The sequence below is a fragment of the Hyla sarda genome, chromosome 4 (genome assembly GCF_029499605.1).
Source record: "Hyla sarda isolate aHylSar1 chromosome 4, aHylSar1.hap1, whole genome shotgun sequence".
NCBI lineage: Eukaryota > Metazoa > Chordata > Amphibia > Anura > Hylidae > Hyla > Hyla sarda.
Window position 1 is genome coordinate 66,127,621 of NC_079192.1, and position 17,841 is coordinate 66,145,461.

At 43.8% G+C, this 17,841-nt stretch overlaps 1 protein-coding gene across 1 annotated transcript in view; it reads right to left on the bottom strand.

Annotated features, from left to right (window-relative positions):
• LOC130368054 (uncharacterized) overlaps positions 1–17,841 on the bottom strand; it is a 161,183-nt gene that overhangs the window by 16,262 nt on the left and 127,080 nt on the right. The window contains exons 8-9 of the transcript XR_008892280.1: positions 14,025–14,189; positions 13,031–13,155 (exon numbers count right to left, since the gene is read on the bottom strand). The gene's annotated coding sequence lies outside the window, so the exon portion shown is untranslated. The remainder of the gene's footprint in view (positions 1–13,030; positions 13,156–14,024; positions 14,190–17,841) is intronic.

Below are 17,841 nucleotides of genomic sequence, written 5' to 3' on the forward strand. Positions count from 1 at the left end.
CGATTGCTAAAAATTCATTATTACATTATCAATCATCCCATCCCCCCTAGGTCAAAAATAGTATCCCATACAGTCAGCTTGTCAGACTAAAACGAATTAACAGCAGTCCTATACTGTTTCAAAAACAGGCAGATGACTTACAGTATCGTTTGGAACAGAGAGGTTATCCTCTTAATTTAATTGTAGATGCAAGAAAGAAAATAGATCGAATACCAAGAGAAGTTTTGCTGAAAACGAAAGACAGAAAAAATAACAAACGTTGCGTTTTTTCTTTTTCAAATACTCCTATTAATAATGTAGTGAAAAAAGCTATTACGAATAATTGGTATATTTTACAAGAAGATGCTGATATAGCAGTAATTACTAATGAAAAACCGATTGTTACATATAGAAAAACTAAAACAGTTGGAGATTTATTGAAAAAAGGAAAAAACGCAGCGGGACAGAATTGGCTGTCTGAATTACGCCCAAAAGGGAATTTTATTTGCGGTTCATGTTCGTTTTGCTCTCTAAATATGAAATGTAGAATTGTAGAATTAGCAGGTAATACTATTAATGTGAAACAATGTATTACATGTAGATCTTCTCATGTGGTTTACGCATTGGTATGCAAATGTAAATTATTTTATATTGGGAAGACAAAAAGGCCCTTATTTCACAGAATCCGCGAACATGTTCGATCCCTCAGAACCGGCATCGGAGCCACTAGATTTATTCAACATATTAATGAATTTCATTCTAAAGAAAAATTTGGATTCCGTTTTGCCGGACTTGAAAGGATCGAACATGGTATTGCTGGGAAAAATAGAGAAGAAATACTGTTAAGAAATGAAACTAAATGGATTCTTCGGCTGGAAGCAATGGGGCCTTTAGGTCTCAATGAACGTACTGAGCTCAGTGCATTACTAACATAAAGGAAAATCTTAGGAGTATCACACAGTTGTTTTTAACATTTTTAATTGCACTTACCTTTTGTTTGGCTCATTTCTATGGCAACGGAGGGGAGGGTTATTTAAATGTGTTTCCGGCTGGAAGACGATGTGGGCCAGTTGAAGCATATCTTGCGAAACGGCACCGTAGCCCCGAACGAACGTCCCCCTGTTGTTTGTCCACCCGTGTCTTGCACTGTTTATACCCTTCATGGATCAATAAAGAAGCTTGAAGTTTACGTATTTGGTGAGTTGCCCTGGTTTTCTTTTCTCTTTTCTACGGATTCTTTCCTTGAGTGTTCCTAGCCTGTGTTCCAGACCTCCTGCCGTTGCCCCTGACTACGATCCTTGCTGCCTGCCCTGACCTTCTGCTATGTCCGACCTTGCTCTTGCCTTATCCCTTGTATCATGCCTATCTCAGCAGTCAGAGAGGTTGAGCCGTTGCCGGTGGATACCACCTGGTTGCTACCGCCGCTGCAAGACCATCCCGCTTTGCGGCGGGCTCTGGTGAAAACCAGTAGCAACTTAGAACCGGTCCACCGACACGGTCCACGCCAATCCCTCTCTGACACAGAGGATCCACCTCCAGCCTGCCGAATCGTGACAATGAGATGGCAATAGGAAGCAAAGAGTATAATTTATTTACATTTGTTTTCTTGGTGACTTTGGTGCCAGCTGCCCAAGGATGTCAGGGACAAGATTGTAGACCTACACAAGGCTGGAATGGGCTACAACCATTGCCAAGCAGCTCGGTGAGAAGTTTACAAAAGTTGGTGCCATTATTTACAAATGGAAGAAACACAAAATACCTGTCAATCTCCCTCGGTTGGAGGCTCCATGCAAGATCTAATCTCGTGGAATTTCTGTCTATGGATTGTCATCCAATAAAGTTTGTCAAGCATTGAAAAACAATCTGTTGATTCCTGAGTTGATCATTACTGTGGAATTTCAGAGAACAGTGAGGAATCAGCCCAGAACTACACGGGAGGATCTTGTCAATGACCTTAAAGGGGTACTCCACCCCTAGACATCTTTTCCCCTTTCCAAAGGATAGGGGATAAGATGTCTGATCATGGGGGTCCCCAGCAGATCTCCCTGCTGCACCCAGCGTTCGTTTAGAGCGTCGTGTTAAGCGCCAGAGACTCGTGATGTCAAGGCCACGCCCCCTCAGTTCAAGTCTATGGGGGGCATGAGGGGGCGTGGCCCTGATGTCACGAGCGGGCCGTGCGGTGACATCACGAGCCTCCGCCCTACTTCGCCAGTCATCCAGCACAGAATGAGGATCGCTCCGAGAACTGGATGTCTGGTGTGCAGCAGTCAAGATCGCGGGGGTCCCCAGCGGTGGGACCCCACGATCAGACATCTTATGCCCATCCTTTGTGTGGTGGCCCTGTAGGGGAGATGTTGCCCCGTACCCTTGCTGCCCTGTCAGGCAGCCTCCTTTAGTGTCCCCAGGGCCCCTTGCACCTGTTTCACCCCTGTATTGTATTATAAAATGTGTTGTATCTGTCAGGGACCGACCGGAGGGGGACAGGGAGAGTGAGTCCTAACTTGACCCTAAAACCGCTCTCCCTGCCTACTTGCCCATCCACCCTAACCGGTGGATCGACAACTGGGCGCTGGTCCCTTCCTGAACTAAAGTGCAGGGGCCTAATAAAAACACATACTAATAAATAGTCGGTCACAAACCAGAAACATAACAGGAACATAGAACTCTAAAACAGATTAAGTTCAGAGGACACAGATCAGTGAGCAGCACAGGAGACACTATGGATCAGCGGTCATGAACAGAGGACACTATAGATCAGCGGACACGAACAGAGGACTCAGTGGTCATGAACAGAGGACACTATAGATCCGTGGTCGTGAACAGAGGACACTATAGATAAGTAAACATGTACAGAACTCCAGACATCCGAAATCAAGAACTAATAAAAATAGAGTTCAAAACACCAGACAGGAAAATGAATAAGTCAACTGACTTTAGGAACAGACAGGAATATAGCATAATCCCCCAGAACATTCAGTAGACACAATGTCCCCATGGACCAGAGATCTATCGCTAATCAGCAATATACGGATTCCCTATGCAAAACCTCCAGTAGTCACGAAGTCCCCATGGACAGGTAATAGGGATGCCAGATACACAGGATATATTTATAGAACACTGTTCACACTGAACACAAGACAGAAATCGCAATCCCTCAGAATACCTCCAGCAGACAGGATTGTCCCCATGGAACACAAACAGGGATGCCTAAGATAGGACACTGTTCACACTGGACACACAAACTGGACACTCCACTCCACTATAGGATTAGCCATTAATAATAAACCCAAATAGACTACTGGCCAGCGGCACACTCACCAGTGTGGTCAGAAGCTGACCCAGTAGGAAAACAGAAATATAAAACACAGAACTTTACATAAACGGATACAAGAGAAAACACAGTGTGAACAGACACATAGCAGAAAGAATAAACAATCCTAAAACCGAAAAACAAACACAGCTTAAAATCCCCTACGAGCATGCCACCTAAACATGGCTAAAACCAAAACATACAAGGTGCATGCTAAAACAGAGAAAGTAGATTAAAAGCTCAAACAAAGAGTGTTTCACCAAGCCTCCATTATCAGCATGGCAGAAGCAAGATGTAATGAAGTCCAAATGAAGTCAGGATGAAATGAAGTCATGATCTCAATCACCAGCCCAGAGGCTAGACTGGGCTGACATTAAATAGACACACCCTTAAGGCTATTGGCTAACAGAGGCTTAGGCTGAAAAAGCCAGAGAATTTAACTATTCCCTGCCCAGAGAACATAAAATTGTTCACCCACAGCAAATCCAATAGCTGTGTGTGAACACAGACCAAGACAGACATGACAGTATCTTTAAGAGTTATGTCATGTGATTGTTACCCAGGAAGTACCAGTGACCAGGTGATCCCAAGAGTGACCTATGGGCTCCCTGCTAGTCTCCCCCATATAAGCCCTGGGTGGAGCTAGCTTCTCTCTCTTAGAGCTCTTGCTTCCTGCTGAGGTCCAGTGCAGTTGTGCCTAGTGTAGTTGTGCCTAGTGTGTGTGTCCAGAGTGTTGAGGCCTCAAAGTCAAGTCCTGCAGCCACCATCAATTCAAATAAGCTAAAGTCACAACTTTATGAGTCAAGTCAAGTTAGTCCCTGTCATCTGTCAAGTCAGCGTGCTCTGCATTCAATTGTCCAATCCTACTACAAGTACCAGTAAGCCCTTAAGGTCTCTGTGTCACTGGTCACCTCCTTGGGCCCTGGCTGAACTATATAGACTTTACCAACTGTCTACCCTCAGTAAAGCTACCGTTGTCCGTAACTTGGCGTCAGAGTTTTTATTGCCCCCGTGTCTAGCCCAGGATCCAGCGGTATAACTTCGGGTGGTTTTAAACTAAACCATGCCCTGGTGTCATGAATACAAGGAATTAATTCCATCTGCCCCTAGGGTAACAACATCTGCCCTCATCACATCCCGCTACCACATTTGGATAGAAGATAAGCTGTCTCGAGGCGGAGGGGCTGAGACCATAGTCACCAAAAATAACAATCGGTAACACACAGGGTCGGTGTTAGGGCGGGGAAACTTGGGCAGTTGCCCAGGGCCCCCATCCAAAAGAGGGCCTCCTGAACATATTTACATCCATACTCACAATACTGTATTTTGCCACGATTTTGCGCAACTCATGGCAAAATACAGTCAGGGACGGATTTGTCATTTTTCAGGCACTTTCAGGGCCGATTACAACCCTGACTGGCAGCAGCTATGGGACCCATGGCCACACTTACATCTCTATGCTCTATGGCCACAGGCTGGTTTAGACCTGCAGGAGCGTGTTGATGACGTCACAGGTCCAACACCGGCAGCAGGATGTAATCTCTTCATTGCACCCTCTGTGTCGGATCTCAGAGGTCACCAGTGCAGTCTGTGGGGAGACACAAAGAAGAGAGGAGTGCTGAGGAGCCCCTGCAGAGCAAGAGGGAGATGACAACTCTTCTCCCTCTGCTCTTTACAAGTTACACAGTGCTATCATCCTGTCAGCTAACACAGGCACCGTTGAGGAGAAAGGAAGTGTGAGGACTGCCCCACACCGAGGAGCCAGACTGCAAGCAGTGACAGTGATGGATGGAAGTACTTGACACTGTCGCCTGTGATTAAATGGAAGAAAATTGTCCTTATGGGGAGGGGAGGACACACTGTCAGCCCTTCTAGTACTACTACTCCCAGAAGCCTGCTGCATTAGGCTGAGTCTATTAGTCCAACATGAGCTACAGTACAGAAGAATCAGACTGTAAATGTACAACATAAACTACAACTCCCAGTGTGGTCTTTCTGTGTGGCATATGTAATTACTCACCACATCCCTTTAACCCCTTAAGGACACATGACGTACTGGAACGTCATGTGTCCACTCCCGATCTATAACGCGGGGCCACGGCGTGGCCCCGCGTCATAGCGGGTCGGGCCCGGCCTCTAACAACGGCCGGGACCCGTGGCTAATAGCGCGCGGCATTGATCGCTGTGCCGCGCGCTATTAACCCTTTAGACGCGGCGTTCAAAGTTGAACGCCGCGTCTAAAGTGAAACCGAAAGCATCCCGGCTAGCTCAGTGGGCTGTTCGGGATAGCCGCGGTGAAATCGCGGCATCCCGAACAGCTGACAGGACAGCGGGAGGGCCCCTACCTGCCTCCTCGCTGTCCGATCGCCGAATGACTGCTCCGTGCCTGAGATCCAGGCATGAGCAGTCATCCGGCAGAATCGTTGATCACTGGTTTCTTATGAGAAACCAGTGATCAACATAGAAGATCAGTGTGTGCAGTGTTATAGGTCCCTATGGGACCTATAACACTGCAAAAAAAAAGTGAAAAAAAAAAGTGAATAAACATCATTTAACTCCTCCCCTATTAAAAGTTTGAATCACCCCCCTTTTCCAATAAAAAAAAAAACACAGTGTAAATAAAAATAAAAATAAACATATGTGGTATCACCGCGTGCGGAAATGTCCGAATTATAAAAATATATCATTAATTAAACCGCTCGGTCAATGGCGTGCGCGCAAAAAAATTCCAAAGTCCAAAATAGTGCATTTTTGGTCACTTTTTATATCATTTAAAAATGAATAAAAAGTGATCAATAAGTCCTATCAATGCAAAAATGGTACCGTTAAAAACTTCAGATCACGGCGCAAAAAATGAGCCCTCATACCGCCCCATACACGGAAAAATAAAAAAGTTATAGGGGTCAGAAGATGACAATTTTAAACGTATTAATTTTCCTGCATGTAGTTATGATTTTTTCCAGAAGTCCGACAAAATCAAACCTATATAAGTAGGGTATCATTTTAATCGTATGGACCTACAGAATACATATCAGGTGTCATTTTTACCGAAAAATGTACTACGTAGAAACGGAAGCCCCCAAAAGTTACAAAACAGCGTTTTTTTTTTCAATTTTGTCGCACAATGATTTTTTTTCCCGCTTCACCATAGATTTTTGGGCAAAATGACTGACGTCATTACAAAGTAGAATTGGTGGCGCAAAAAATAAGCCATCATATGGATTTTTAGGTGTAAATTTGAAAGAGTTATGATTTTTTAAAGGCAAGGAGCAAAAAACGAAAATGCAAAAACGGAAAAACCTCCGGTCCTTAAGGGGTTAAGGCTGGGGGAGAAGGCACAGACAGGAAGACCACACTGGGAGTTGTAGTCCTATGTTGTATAATAAATTGTACCTCTAGAGTTCTTTTTAACATATGACTATGACGCAGCACTGTGCATGATATTCATTTGTTTAATATGATTTATTTTAAAATCAGCGCCTAAAAAACAAACGGTAAGCTTTAATCCTAGATGTTTTCAACTGTATGTCGCTGTGCCGTGTAAGAAGAAGTTACCACTGCGTCTCCATAGAACCCATCTCCAGTGATGAGAGCCAGTGCTGTAGAATTACATTATGCTGGTTCTCCTCACTGGAGATGGGTCCTATGGAGACGCAGTGGTAACTTCTTACACGGCACAGCGATATACAGCTGAAAGCATCCAGGAGAAATCTTACTGTTTGGCTTTTTAGGTGCTGATTTTAAAATAAATCATAAAAAATATTATTTTGGTTTCTTTTTGCAAACTCAGAGGTTTTGTAGTCATCATGGCGGTTTGGGGTGGAGGGAGAAGATGGGAAAAGAAAATAACTCCTGAGGGAGTATTAACACTAACATTATCCTGCGCATATTTGATCCACATAATTTGAAGCTGCATTAGATTTTTTTTGCTGCAGATTTCAATGTAAACTAATTGAACACAGCTTAAAATCTGCATTTTCAAATCCTGTGCATCAAATATGCAGAGGATACTGTACATGTGAATAGACCCTAACAGAGAAGATTATTCTGCCTCTGAATTTGTCTGATCAGCAATATATTAATTTATCCAGCACTGATTGTGGTGACTCTACAGGCCAACATGTGCCATCTGATATTGCTATATTGTATGTGTATCATGTCTCAGCATTGTGGCAATATTGGTATTCCTATAGTTGTTTTTACCTGAATCACTGAATGGTGGTGTTGTGTACTCATGGCATGGTGGTGTTATATAGTCTTGGTGTGATGTATATGGAGCACAGGGGGCTTAACCCCTTAAGGACTCAGGGTTTTTCCGTTTTTGCACTTTCGTTTTTTCCTCCTTACCTTTTAAAAATCATAACCCTTTCAATTTTCCACCTAAAAATCCATATTATGGCTTATTTTTTGCGTCGCCAATTCTACTTTGCAGTGACATTAGTCATTTTACCCAAAAATGCACAGCGAAACCGAAAAAAAAAATCATTGTGCGACAAAATCGAAAAAAAAAACGCCATTTTGTAACTTTTGGGGGCTTTCGTTTCTACGCAGTGCATATTTCGGTAAAAATTACACCTTATCATTATTCTGTAGGTCCATACGGTTAAAATGATACCCTACTTATATAGGTTTGATTTTGTCGCACTTCTGGAAAAAATCATAACTACATGCAGGAAAATGTATACGTTTAAAAATGTCATCTTCTGACCCCTATAACTTTTTTATTTTTCCACGTATGGGGTGGTATGAGGACTCATTTTTTGCGCCGTGATCTGAAGTTTTTATCGGTATGATTTTTGTTTTGATCGGACTTTTTGATCACTTTTTATTCATTTTTTAATGATATAAAAAGTGACCAAAATACGCTTTTTTGGACTTTGGAATTTTTTTGCGCGTACGCCATTGACCGTACGGCTTAATTAATGATATATTTTTATAGTTCGGACATTTACGCACGCGTCGATACCACATATGTTTATTTTTTATTTTTTTTACACTGTTTTATTTTTTTTATGGGAAAAGGGGGGTGATTCAAACTTTTATTAGGGAAGGGGTTAAATGACCTTTATTAACACTTTTTTTTTACATTTTTTTTGCAGTGTTATAGGTCCCATAGGGACCTATAACACTGCACACACTGATCTCTAATGCTGATCACTGGCGTGCATTAACACTCCTGTGATCAGCATTATCGGCGCTTGACTGCTCCTGCCTGGATCTCAGGCACGGAGCAGTCATTCGTCGATCGGACACCGGGGAGGCAGGTAAGAGCCCTCCCGGTGTCCGATCAGCTGTTCGGGACGCCGCGATTTCACCGCGGCGGTCCCGAACAGCCCGACTGAGCAGCCGGGTCACTTTCACTTTCACTTTAGAAGCTGCGGTCAGCTTTGACCGCCGCTTCTAAAGGGTTAATACCGCACATCGCCGCGATCGGCGATGTGTGGTGTTAGCCGCGGGTCCCGGCCGTTGATTAGCGCCGGGACCGACGCGATATGATGCGGGATCGCGGCGCGATCCCGCTTCATATCGCAGGAGCCGGCGCAGGACGTAAATATACGTCCTGCGTCGTTAAGGGGTTAAAGGGATTATCCAGATGGAGGGTTTTGTTTTTCTTGAAGCATTCCCATTCTATGTTTTATATGAAAAAAATAAACTTTTACATACCCCCAGCGCTCCCGTGGTGCCTCCGATATCCCGCTCCGGTCACTGGCTGCAATCCTTTTGCTAAGTATACTAGTATTAGTGGTGGTAATATTGGTCTCTGTATACTGGATTTAGACAGTGTGTATGTATATATATATATATGTAAAAAAAGAAAATGGCAGCAGCACACTTGGTCAACAAAATGGAGGCTCTTAGCGCACTTTTTGATCAAAACGTGTCCCCCATCCACCACGCAGAGGTGGCCTCTTATCGGATGGGTCCCTAAACACTCACCTACCTCAGGCTGGGTGACATGTTGGATCCACTAACGATCCAAACCACCTCCTGTGAAAATAGGGGAGGGGATGCACGGCTACAGAGGGAGCCACTCCCCCCAAATTTGCACAGCAAAGAAAAAAAAAAAAAAACTGAAAATGTAGCCAGCACCTAAACCCAATACACGGGTGCACGCTGCTGTGGCAAGTACAAAACATGTAAAAAAAGAAAATGGCAGCAGCACACTTGGTCAACAAAATGGAGGCTCTTAGCGCACTTTTTGATCAAAACGTGTCCCCCAAATATATATATATATCCACACAAAAAAAAAAAAAAAAAGAGGAATACGTCTGTGCCCCGAGGCCTGTGGCTGTAGGGCTGGTTTGCAATTATTTCCAGGGCTGGTTTTTATTCCCAGTCCGGCCCTGAATACAGTAGTGAGAAGAGCCCCTAGACAGCACACACACTTAATTTGGAGCTTCTAGGACCTTTGGTGACATCATCAGGACTCTAAGCCAATAGGAGTCATCCTAGGTCTTGGAAGATACATAGTAAGTCTGTGTATGTTGTCTATGGGTTTAACAAACATAGGAGATAGAGTAGAAGGTAAGGGGAAAGGATGGGGAGTGCCATAGGGAGCAGTGTATAGTTACACTATGGGGAGTGGTAGTGTGATTTAATATTTTAACCACTCAGGACACGCCGGGTTTTATTTTTGCATTTTCGTTTTTTTCCCCCTCATCTTCTGAGAGTCATAACTCTTATATTTCCATCCACAGACCCATATGAGGCTTGTTTTTTTTGCGTAACCAATTGTTCTTTGTAATGACATCACTCATTTAACCATAAAATGTACAGCGAACCCAAAAAATTATAATTTTGTGGGGAAATTTTTAAGCAGTACACTTTATATTAAAAAGTACATATTTTCTTTATTCTGTAGGTCAATGTGATTAAAATGATACCCATGGGTACAGGCTTTACTATTAATGTACTGGTTTAAAAAACCCTCATACTTTTTAACAAAATCAGTTTCAGTAAAATTGCCCTATTCTGACCCCTGTTATCTGTAGTTTTTATTGGTTTCACTTTTGCGTATATGCGACTTTTTGATCACTTTTTATTTTATTTTCTGAAATAAATAATGTGACCAAAAAGCAGCAATTTGAGGTTGCTTGTTTCTTTTTACGTATACACCGTTCACTGTACGGGATCATTAACATTATATATTATTTTAATTGGGCACCAAAAGCCAGAAGAAGACCAGGACTGGAGGACAGGACTGCGATATTGGCAGCACCAGGGGAGTGGTGAAAGGTTAGTTAAAGTTTATTATTTTTATTTTGGCAGCCCGGCATAGTGGATAATAATTTTTTTTTTACTGAAGTTCTCCTTTAGGGTACATTCACATGCTCGTAACTAGCAGCCGGTTTCCCACTGCAGAAAAACCTGTGAGGGTTACGCTTGGGTCTGCAAACCTGCCACTATTACGGACTGTCCATGTGCCCAAACAAGTGCATGGTAGCGTAACTCGCAGTGGAAACCTACTGCTAGTTACGAACGTGTGAACGTTCTCTTAAACACAGAAAATATTTACTATAGATCTTAGATTTGAACCCTGATACATTTCACATGGTGCGTGATCAATAACCTAGTGCTGTGTATTCTGTATCACAAAACAGAGGAAACCAGGAAATTGTTTGGTCATGCAATTCGGGGGCCCCATATTTAATTTTGCCCAGGGCCACACTTAGTCTAAAACCAGCACTGGTAACACACTACACCATGACTGAAATGCTGCAGCGCCTACAAGGTCCCCCTGAAAGCACATGTACAGGCCCATCTGAAGTTTACCAATGAAGATCGGAATCATTCAGAGAACTGGGTAAAGGTGTTTAAATCAGATGGGACCAAATTGAACTCTTTGACATCAACTCAACTCGCTGTATTTGGAGGAGGAGAATTGCTGCACCACCATAGAACACTATCCCCACCGTCAAACATGGAGGTGGAAACATTATGCTTTGTAGGTGTTTTTCTGCTAATGGGACAGAACAACTTAAAGGGGTAGTCCAGTGGTGAAAAACGTATCTCCTATCCTAAGGTTAGGGGATAAGTTTGAGATCGCAGGGGGTCCGACCGCTGGGGCCCCCTGCGATCTCTCTGTACGGGGGCCTGGCTTTCTGGCCAGATAGTGGGTGTCGACCCCCGCACGAAGCGGCGGCTGACACGCCCTCTCAATACATCGCTATGGCAGAGCCGGAGATTGCCGAAGGCAGCGCTCCGGCTCTGCCATAGAGTTGTATTTTGGGGGGGCGTGTCGGACGCTGCTTTGTGCGGCGGTCGACACGCCCCCTTCGCGCGGGCTGCCGGGGCCCCATACAGGAGATCGCAGGGAGCCCAAGCGGTCGGACCCCCGCGATCTGCAACTTATCCTCTATCCTTAGGATAGGGGATAAGTTGTTCAACACTTGTTCACTACTGGACTACTCCTTTAAAGAAAAACTGTCATAAAAATTTACCCCCTGAAGCTATTCACAGCATGTAAAAGGAGACATACCTTTTATTGTGTAATTGTTGGCATTGTGACTGTAAAAACTTTTGTTATTCAGAGTAATGCACAGTTGGGGGGTCCGCAATGCCACACCTCTTTTGAACAATGTTACAGCATATCTGCCGTGTGAGCGATATACAGCTCCTCCATGCATGTGCCATCTGTGACCATTACGGCGCTTGGCAGGGAGTGAGCAAGCTCTCTGCCCCTATTGGTCAGAGACCATGTGGGGAGGAGCTGTGTATGGCTCACACGGATGAGATGTTGTAAAGTTGTTCAAGAGAGACGTGGCATTGCGGACCACCCCCCTCCCCGCCTCTCCGACTGTTCATGACTCCGAATAAAAGCAGTTGTTACAGTCATAAAGCCAACGATTACACAATAAAAGGTATGTCTCCATTACGGTGCTACAAGGACAATGGATGGGCCCACATATCCAATAGCAAAAATACTTGACACTCAACTAGCGGAATGGGTGATATTTATGACATTTCAGTCCATTTGGACTTCATCAGAAATCCAGATTGTTGCGGAGGATTGTGCAGATAGAAATGAATGGCTGCATTGCCATGAGAAAGGCATGATAAAAACATTGACACTCCAACGACTATAGGCTGTGTTTTCAGGTCGCCTTTCTTATGGCAGTCACACCCCCTCCCATAGACTTGCATTGAGGGGGCGGGGTGTGATGTCACAAGGGGCAGAGCGTGACGTCACGAGGGTGCGTGGCGACCCTGAAGCCCGCACCAGTGTTCGGAACTAAATGTTCTGAATGCTGGGGAGTCGAATACCCCTTTAAAGTTTGTTATATTTCATTTTGCAGTTCGGGCACAGAGGATTAGTAATAAAATGCACCATAGTATTCCTTTAAATTCAATGTCTAGATTTAGGAATGCTATTTAAAATTCTGTCAACTGATTACAGGGTCATTGCTTTGATCCTACATTTATTTCATTAGATCACCGATATGGGCTTGTGGATTAATGGTTAGAACTGTTGTCATAGGGCAATGGGATTATGGCAGAGAATATAACCACAGCAAGAATGTATCAATAGGTGATGCACAGGTAATAGCCCATCTGCCATGCAAGCCACCGGTAATATAAAAGCTGCAGGGTTCTTATGCAGGTTTCACAATTGAGCTCGGGAGCTTTATTTACTCACATGAAGAGAGAACAGCCGAATTCAATCCATCAACAAGTGGCATAAGTGGCTTTGCTGTTATGCCCTCTCATTCTCAACCCGCTCAAAACACTCATAGGACTCACCTGTGCTATCAGTTCACCTTCCGGTCTACAGGAGAGGTAGAGATTTGTATTGCGGATTTTCAAGGTGGTTGCAATTTCAGGATGTAATACCTTCATTGGAATATAGTAAACTATTTCAAAGATGGCTGCAAAATGTTAACATAAGACATAATGTTATAATGCGCCATATGGAAAAAAATAGGCAAAGACATTTTGGCAGTGCACAGCAACGTTCAGAAGCCTTTCGAGAAAGAAGTGGGCGATGGCCGCTCCAAACCTGCATTCTCGGGCTCAATGAAGGGTCACAGCAGTTGGGCTCTCAGCAATCTGCTAGTTATAGCTTGCTGAAATAAAAGATAACTCTTTAAAAGGGGTACTCCGCCCCTAGACCTCTTATCCCCTTTCCAATGCTTGGGAACCCCCGCGATCTCGGCTGTCGCACCGCAGACATCAGGTGCACGGAGCGAACTTCGCTCCAAGCCTGATGACTAGCGATGCAGGCAGAGGCTCGTGACATCATGGTCATGACGTCACAAGCGGGGCGTGGCCGTGACATCACGAGCGTCCGGCGCTGCACCCGACGCTCTAAAGGAATGCTGGGTGCAGCAGGGAGATCGCAGGGGTCCCCAGCAGCAGGACCCCCGCGATCAGACATCTTATCCCCTATCCTTTGGATAGGGGATAAGATGTCTAGGGGCAGAGTACCCCTTTAAGAGTTGCCCTGTTGAAATTGCAAACTGGCGTCATCGTGCTCCTGGAGTGCCACCTGTGCAATCAGTCTGCCGCCCGAATGAGAAAGATAACGGGGGAGCGAATGATCAGGGATAGGTAAGTATCATTATCATCAGTGTCACCCCCACTACATACCTGTACCAACAGTGTGACACTGATGACAGATTCCCTTTAGTATAAAATGTTTTATTCCATAGCCTGACGATAACATTTCAGCACCTAAGATCACATCATACAAGACACTTTTTTTTTTGTAGATTTTTTTTTTTTACAGACTACTTACCCCTGTATTTAACATTTTCACCTTTTAGTGGCTTTGCAAAGATCTTTTTGGAGGTTGCATCATACATTAAAACCTTGTTGTTCCTGTCCTTGATGCTTACAATTTCAATGTTATTTTGTGTAGAAGGTTCTTTTAGGTTTTTTAATGTTTGAAATTCTTGAAAAGCTGTTTAAATGACAGCAAACATAAAGCACATATGAGACAAAGTATTGTAAAAATAAAGAGTAAACTACAATATTCCTTTAAGCATATGTCAGCTTTTCACTAGCAGGTAAACGCTATTTCCACCTTCACAGCCTAGTAACAGTAAAGCAGTTTTTACAAATATTAGTAATTAAAAAGCAGTTTCCGGCTCCAACATAAGTACAAACAAACGCTGTGAAGACTGATCCTTCCTTCTTATTCCATTCCATTTATCCCGTATTCTTAGGGTATGTTCACACTGAGGAATTGGAGAGGAATTTCCACGAGTTATCCTGCTCGCTTTTTCCTCTCCAAATCATTCAGCAGTAAGCAGTACAGAATTTCTGCCCCTCAGTTCACACTGAGGAATTTCCTCAAGCAGAATTCTGATGAGGAAGTCTGTTCCGCTTGAAGAAAGAACATGTTCTTTCTTTCAGGCGGAATCAGCGTCTTACTCCCATAGAGATCAATGTTAATTTTTTTCTTCAGTCAGAATCATTTCCACAAGGAATTGGCGCGGAATTGGCACGGAATTTTCATTTCCGCATGTGGAATTCCGTGCCAATTCCGCTCCAATTCTGCACGAAATTCCACGCAAAATCTCTGTGTAACAATATTAAGTAACAATATTTTGAGGCAGAAAATTTCTGCTTGATTTCTGCCCCAATTCCTCAGTGTGAACATACCCTTACAGTTCATAAGTTAACAAGAAGTATCTTACAGATAGATGGCAACATGACTACGCAGGTTTGTTTGTAGTCTGTTATAATGGAAACACATAGGTCTTTATAGCAGCTGTACACACAAAACCGTAGACAGTTTTTACAGAATTAAAAGGGGTAGTCCAGCTTGGAACTTTTTTGACTCATCGGGGGAGATTTATCAAAACCTGTGCAGAGGAAAACGTGCCCAGTTACCCATAGCAACCAATCAGCTTGCCTCTTTCATTTTTATGAAGGTCTGTGATTTTTTATCTAATTTAAATTTAATTTAATTTTAATTTATTGAAATTTTTTGAGTACCCATTCTGGTGAGCATTGAGCTGGCGGTCCGCCGCGAGGTGAGCTACCACCTGTTCCAGCCTGTGCCTCTCAGCCCCCCCCCCCCCCCCCACTGTCTTACTCTTTGTGTAACTGTAAATGTTTCATTTAATCAGTTATGGTTCATTGTTATTGCTCCAACCTGTTTCATTGGATTCTTGTGGTAATTCCACAGCTAATATATGACGTTGACGACCATAGGGCTTGAAAAGATTACATTGATTTTTAGAAATTTAAATTTAAGATTTTGACATTTAACTCCTTAACGATGAAGGACGTATATTTACGTCCTGCGCCGGCTCCCGCGATATGACGTCATATCGCGGCGGTCCCGGCGGCCATCAACGGCCGGGACCTGTGGCTAATACAGGACATCACCGATTGCGGTGATGCCCTGTATTAACCCTTCAGACGCAGCGATCAAAGCTGACCGCCGCGTCTGAAGAAAAAGTGAAACTATCCCGGCTGCTCTGTCGGGCTGTTCGGGACCGCCGCGGTGAAATGGTGGCATCACGAACAGCTTACAGGACACCGAGAGGGACCCTACCTGCCTCCTTGGTGTCCGATCGGCGAATGACTGCTCAGTGCCTGAGATCCAGGCAGGAGCAGTCAAGCGCCGATAACACTGATCACAGGCATGTTAATACACACCAGTGATCTGTGTAAATGATCAGTGTATGTAATGTTATAGGCCCCTATGGAAGCTATAACATTGCAAAAAAAAAGTTTAAAAAAATTGTTTTAATAAAGATCATTTAACCCCTTCCCTAATAAAAGTTTGAATCACCCCCCTTTTCCCATTAAAAAAATAAAACAGTGTAAATAAAAATAAACGTATCGCCACGTGCGTAAATGTACAAAATATAAAAATATTTCGTTAATTAAACCGCACGGTCAATGGTCCAAAAAAGCGTATTTTTGGTCACTGATCATAAAGTCAGATCAAAACAAAAAGCGTACCGATAAAAACTTCAGATCACGGCACAAAAAATGAGCCCTCATACCGCCCCGTACGTGGAAAAATAAAAAAGTAATAGGTGTCAGAAGATGACATTTTCAAACGTATACATTTAACTGCATATAGTTATGATTTTTTCCAGAAGTACGACAAAATTAAACCTATATAAGTAGGATATCATTTTAAACGTATGGACCTACAGAATAATGATAAGGTTTCATTTTTACTGAAATACGCACTGCGTAGAAACAGAAGCCCCCAAAATTTACAAAATGGAGTTTTTTCTTTGATTTTGTCGCACAATGATTTTTTACCGTTTTGCCGTGGATTTTTGGGTAAAATGACTAATGTCACTGCAAAGTAGAATTGGTGACGCAAAAAATAAGCCATGATATGGATATATAGGTGGAAAATTGAAAGGGTTATGATTTTTAAAAGGTAAGGAGGAAAAAACGACAGTGCAAAAACTGAAAAACCCTGCGTCCTTAAGGGGTTAAATTTAATATTACACTCCCAAGATTAATGTGCTGGGCCCTGGCATTTACTTTGAATAAATAGTGTGGTTACAAAAGACCAAATCTAACAAGGAGTCACATGGTGGCACAATGACAGAGCCTAGAGGTGGCATAAGTATGAGGAGATGATATAGTGGCTGAATGACACAGCCAGAAGTTGGCGGCAACATGAGGAGAACATATAAGGGCTGAATGACACAGTGTGGAGGTGGCAGCAGCATGAGGAGAACATATAGTGGCTGAATGACACAGCGTGGAGGTGGCGGCAGCATAAGGAGACCATAAAGTGGCTGAATGACACAGCATAGAGGTGGCGACAGCATGAGGAGAACATATAGTGGCTGAATGACACAGCGTGGAGGTGGCGGTAGCATGTGGAGAATATATAGCGGCATAATGACACAGCCTGGAGTTTGCGTCAGCATGAGGAGAACATATAGTGGCTGAATGACACAGCCTGGAGTTTGCGGCAGCATGAGAACATCTAGTGGCTGAATGACAGCCTGGAGTTTGTGGCAGCATGAGGAGAACATATAGTGGTTGAATGACATAGCGTGGAGGTGGCAGCAGCTTGAGGAGAACATATAGAGGCTGAATGACGCAGCATGGAGGTGGCGGCAGCATGAGAACATATAGTGGCTGAATGACACAGCCTGGAGTTGGTGGCAGCATGAGGAGACCACATAGTGGCTGAATGACACTGCTGTGCCCTATACACATGGTATGCTGGAGGGGCACTGAGACTTGTCCGTGCAGTAGAGGCTGAGGACTAGAGATGTCGCGAATTGTTCGCTGGCGAACAGTTCCCGGTGAATTTAGCATGTTCGAGTTCGCATCGCCGGGCAAACATATGTGAAGTTCCATCCGCCCCCTATACTTTAACATTGCAGTAAACTTTGACCCTGTCAGGGAGAGTCAGCAGACACATTACAGCCAATCAGCAGCAGTCCCTGCCTTCCAGACCCTACTACCTCTTGCACGGACGCCATTTTACCCTCATTCAGCATGCTGCAGGCTTAGGAAGTGGAGGGTCGGAGAAGCTGCTCCTGCTGTATAGGGAAAGCGATAGCTAGGTTGCTGCTAGGTTTTGTATTCAGGGTCCAGTTTACTCCTAAAGCACT